The 5,761-nt window shown below is 36.4% G+C and overlaps 1 long non-coding RNA gene across 1 annotated transcript; it reads right to left on the bottom strand.

Moving 5' to 3' along the window:
- Positions 1 to 2,041: 2,041 nt before the first annotated feature.
- Positions 2,042 to 4,052, bottom strand: LOC138896943 (uncharacterized). The gene is made up of 3 exons (XR_011410572.1): positions 3,822 to 4,052; positions 2,541 to 2,591; positions 2,042 to 2,461 (listed from the first exon to the last, which is right to left on the bottom strand). It is a non-coding gene; the product is annotated as an uncharacterized lncRNA (long non-coding RNA).
- Positions 4,053 to 5,761: the final 1,709 nt, after the last annotated feature.

Genomic DNA, 5,761 nt, shown 5'->3' with positions numbered 1-5,761 from the left:
ACACGTGAAATATAAAATCCCATGACAATGACTATTTTCCAATTATATGGGATGGAAAGTGGCTATTTGTGAATTTTTCCCTTAATGATCTACTATGTTCATTAAATAGTCGATGAATGAAAATAATTAATGTAAGGGAAACTAATCACATGATTAGTCCTTTTAACTCATCTTTTATTGATCCAACTAATTTAATCGCAATTTCTCTTATGAAGCCAGTACCATGCATGATGAAAACAAATGGATGTAAAAAAAACTTAAAATTAATTGAATGAAAACCTTCATAAAGTACTACACTTTAGAGCCTAATTACCATACGTAACTATAGTTTGCCTAATTACTATTCGTAGCTACTGTTCAATTGTTATAAGATTGTATCACTTGTATTTAGACGCTCAACGAATACAAGATGTGTTTAAATCAACTATATTCGTTCACACAATTGTATTTGTTCGCATAACGAATACAACCTTTATTAATCGTATTCGTTCGCACGAGGCAAAATACGGGTGTATACAAAGGATATAACATGTATAACCAAGGTAAATACAAAAATAAAATGCTCTTATTGAGAGTCGAGCTCCAAATCTCTACTTACTAAGCAGGTGCTCTAACCAACTGAGCAATGAAAGCTTATTGCTCTCTTATTACAAATCTTTTGTTTCAATACTATAGTTTTTTTTTTGGCTACAAAATTCAAATATAGCTATGAATGATATTTTTTTGAAAAGCATAGTTATGAATGGTAAATACAGTATAAATGCTTGTTGTGTCATGTATATAATCCAACATAAAGTTGCCTTGGGCCTAAAGAGGCTGATACATGTTTTAGCTCGCTATATATTGGGTTCTTGTAACCGTTGCCCAAAGCTTGTAATAAAGGCCACACAGATAAAAGCATGCCCGCAAATATCTTTAGCAACGCGTTTCTGGAGGCCTAAGGCGAAATTTGTTGTAGTGACTCATCTTTTGATTTATACCTTTATAACTGAATATTTTAGAAAATATACACAAAGACACACACTAAGTCTGTATTCTCGTTTGGTTAATAGTTAGTAAATGTAGTAGTAGTATTTTATACCAACTAATTAAATTTAAAAGCTAGATCCGCATGAGATCGATGATAATATAAGAAAATAAGTCTTTAACCTAACTCAATCTTAAAAACTAGTTCACGAGGAGATTATTCAAAACCATATAAGGAGTTAAAACAACATTTTTTCGATCAATGCGACATACTTAGTTGAGCCGCTCCCCCCCCCCCCCCCCCCCGCGATGTCCATGCTTAAACATCTGGAAGGTGGATAAATATAACATCAGAGACCCATATAAAATAAATCAAGAATAAGAATGACTCTGATTTTGATACGTTAAGAAAATTGACCTTGACGTTCGTCAAATCCAGTAAATTTTGTTCAAACCTTGTATTTGTATTAAGAAATCTAATGAATATGTACAAATTATTAATTTAGAACCCAATAACTTAAAACTATTATACTCACGAACCCATAAGATTCAAATCCTAGCTCCGCCTCTGATTAGTTCTACAACGATAATTTTTTCTTATTCACCAAACAATGTTTTAGTTTATGCAGAGTTCTATGGTAGGATTTATTATTCGTGCTTTCGTTGAGCGAGGGTCTATCAGAAATATTTTCTCAATCTTTACGGGGTAGGGATAAAGTTTGTGTATACAGTACCCTCCCCAACCTCTCTGTATTCACAAGGTAGGGGTAAAGTCTGCGCATACACTACCCTCCTTAGACCCCGTTTGTGTGATTACATTAAGTTTATTGTTGTTGGATTCATTATTAACGCTTGGTGTATAAAGTACAAACTAACTGCTGGACAATCCTCTTTGATCTCTTGTTGAGTCAACAATTTGTACACAAAGGTAAGCGTGTGAAACTTGGGAAATATATTCGCTTTTGTTGCTTTAATCTGAATGACAGACAATTAACAGTAAAAAGCCAAGCATAATAACGTGCGTAATCAAATCAAACATTTACACGAATTCATAAGCATATTCAAACAGCCAGGATTCGCAGGGGAACAAAAATTCCCACCAGAACGAAAGTATATTAGTACCAGGAACAAAGTATTTACAGTGCCATATATATATCAAAACAGAGAATTCCCATTGAGGGAAATGGGAATGATGGAATAAAAGAGCTTCCGCCATTAATTTAAGCCCCTTCCTATCAGACAAACTCTCCGGAACTTTACAGTACATCTCATAGTCATCGTACACCAGACAAAAAAAGAGGGAAAATCTATAATGGAACTAGTTGAGTGCTATAAATCGATTAGGGCGACACTCTTAACTGGCTTTAAGGGCCCATAAATACATCCTCTAAACTCTTACCTGGCTTTATATGCATACATATATCTTCTAAGTTTCCGTATTTCTTCAGATGACACATTTAGTAAATGGTCTACGTAAATGCAGATTCCAGCTCCACTGCAATTTCAAAGTTCGATGATAGTTTTTCAGCAGAAGGCATAATTAAGAATGTGGAAACAGTAAAAAACAGGCTTACCTAAGGGGCCCTACTGGTAGCCACAAACTATCCCATCTAAATTTGGCCAACCTGCAAAAGACATGTAAAAGGCTCAAAGATATCCCTTTACTATCGAATACTTAAAATTATCCTCCGTTATACTATTGGCTCAAAAGAACCCCTACCGTGCTACTATTGATCAAATATACCCTCCAATTAAAGGAGGTGCCACATAGAAGCCATTTAAGCATTTGGTCCATCCAGATTTATTTTTACACTGACCCGACCCAATACCCAGTACCCGATCCAAGAAATTAAACCCTAAACAATACTTTTTTTTCTTCTTTCTTTCCTTCTCTTCTCTACGATCCAAACCCTCCATCAATGGCAGCCTGTTTCCATTAGTAGCTGAAACAAAGTTCCAAATAAAGTCAAGAATGAGATCTACAAAAAGTCTAATCTATGAAATATGAGCAACGAGAACCGACCAATTATACTTGGTTTGGATAAAGGATTAAGAAGTAACATGTTGATAACCTCTGGCTTGTACACACATATCTTACTGGTATATTCTCTGATTCAATGTCTGAAAGACTCTTTTATATATTCCATTTGTTTATAGTTTCTTTAAGAAACAGTCATGGAACTCAAGAACAAAGCAACGTTCATTTTTTTTGCAGAGATATCTCTCTCCATTTTCATCTGCTTCTGCAAGTTGCCATATATAAATGGGGTAAGGAGTTGAAGGGATAAGGGAAGAAGCTGCCAAAATGAACTGAAATTTCATGAAGAAAAAATATTCTTAGGGTTTAATTTTTTGGGTCGGTTATCGGGTCGGGTCTATGTAAAAAATAAATTCGGATGGGCCAAATTCTTAAATGTCTGCCAGCACCTCCGTTAACTGGAGGGTATTTTTGATCAATATTAGCACGGTAAGGGTTATTCTGAACCAATAGTATAACGGAGGGTAATTTTAAATAATATTCAACAGCAAAGCGATATTTTTAACCCTTTTCCGTAGTATATATGGCCTATCACGACTACAGAAAATATGATGGCAGTTTCTATCATATGTATAGGATTCATTGTCAATAAAAGGAAAAGATCATTAGTAGAAAAAGAAACTGAAACTGTTAAAATGCAGTGGCAAGGGACTATCCACAATATTCTGAGCTCATTCGTAGGAAACCAACAGGCAAAATTAAATGCTCTACTCGGTTACTCCTTCAGTTTCAGTTGTTTAGGTAGTTTAAAATCCCAAAAGTGGCTGTTGAGTATAGTTAGAAGTAAAATAAAACCTTACTGTGCTAAGAAGCTCACCTTAGCATGTGATGCAACCAAAACACTGCTACAATCATGCCAATGCAGCACGAAGACCATAGCCACCTCCTATGATATTTCGATTCATGCAGTAAGCCCTTTATGGTCATTAAGCACGTCAAAATAGCTGCCCAATCTGAGAATTTTTCAAGTGAATGACAACAATTAGGACATAAAGTATAAAACAACTGTTTCTCATCTGATTAATGATAGCGCATGATTTCCAGCAAATTCAAGACTGAAATTAACAATTCCATAAAGATCATTACAAATATAATCATCAGAGAAGACATTTAGTCATGCTCTCTATGAACTCGGAACAACTGACTTTCAATTGTAGAAAATTACCAAATGCTAGCCTGCTTAAATGCTTTTTGACCCAAACCAAGAAGTAATACTAACATTTACCAGTAACTTACGTGAGATACGTAGGCAAACCTCATCGGTTCCGGCCCCCAATTTTCAAAAATCCAAAAAGATATTTCTCTAGAAATTTCTTTTTTTTTTTAGACCAAAAATCCAAAAATATTTTCTTCCTTTTAAAAAAAAAAAACAATATTCAAATCAAAATCCAAAATATTTTCTTCCTTCTTTAGAATTCCTTCTTTTTAAAAAAACAATTCAAAATTTCATAAAAAGAAAAAAAAATCAAAAAATATATTTAAAAATCTTTATATATAAAAAAAGAAAAGAAAATAAAAAATGGGTCTGTCTATTCCCAATCCCCTTTAATTACGTAATGATCTGATTCATGCGGCGACATGATACGTAGGCAACCCACAAAAGGTTCGATCAAAATATTTTTCAATGATTCTAAGATGACGGATCAAAATGAGGCGTAAGTGGAAAAAAGAAGAAGAAGAAGAAAATAAGAGCGTCAATAAGAAGCTACCTCATAAGCCGGAATGAAACATGAAGCTTTCAAAAGCATGTTAGAAATAGTGACAATGATAGGAGCATGGCACATTATGTGTGATTCACATCTATAAAATGCTTAACCCTAACACATTTGCTGTCTCTTACCTTAGTAAGCTTAAGGTGGTTGGTTTGTGGTGAAACTGGCAACACACCATTACTTCACTAGATCTAAGGGAGCAGTAGTAATAGCAAACGATGATGAGATCGAGCTGATCAGTGACGACTCCCAGGGTCAATAAGTTGAACAAGAGTCGGAGGAAATAAGAAAATTGAGACAGCAATTGTCTGATGTATATCAAGCTTGGGTGTCTGGTCAGCCTCCACCCCGGGGTCCCTCAGAGGGAACTTCCACCATACCCCTGACTACTCAACCACCGCTCCATTCAACGAGCGACCACATTCTACCACCAGGTTATGTGCCAAACTACAGCCTCCACGTTGCTCCTGGTACCTCTAATGTGCGACCTCCAGTCGCACCAGTCAGGAACACTCCTCTAGTCGTGTCTGGCGCACCGACATACACAATCCCGCCTCCACCTCCTATGACAAGGACAATAAACGAGCTACCATCTCATGCTTATGATGGCCAATACTACTCTCCAAATATGACTTTCGGGGTCTCGGCTCCATGTAATCAGACTCCTCAGTACGAGTCACCAGTGGAAAATGAAAAGCTTGCCAAGACGGTTGAGTCAGATGAGATGGCCAGGAAAATGAAAAGTCTTGAACAGAACATAAAGAACATACAGGGACTAGGGGTTCACAAAAGTGTTTCGTTCAGTGATCTATGCATGTTCCCTCACATCCATTTTCCACCAGGGTTCAAGACCCCAAAATTCGAGAAGTATGATAGACACGGCGACCCTATCGCCCATTTCAAAAGGTACTGCAACCAGCTGAGGGGCGCAGGTGGAAAAGAAGAATTACTGATGGCTTATTTTGGGGAAAGTCTTGTGGGGGTAGCCTCCAAATGGTTCATTGACCAAGATATCTCTCACTGGCATGTCTGGGATGACATGGCC

Source organism: Nicotiana tomentosiformis, chromosome 8 (genome assembly GCF_000390325.3).
Source record: "Nicotiana tomentosiformis chromosome 8, ASM39032v3, whole genome shotgun sequence".
Classification (NCBI taxonomy): domain Eukaryota; kingdom Viridiplantae; phylum Streptophyta; class Magnoliopsida; order Solanales; family Solanaceae; genus Nicotiana; species Nicotiana tomentosiformis.
Note: the sequence above shows the minus strand (reverse complement) of the source record. Positions and strands in the feature narration are given on the sequence as shown.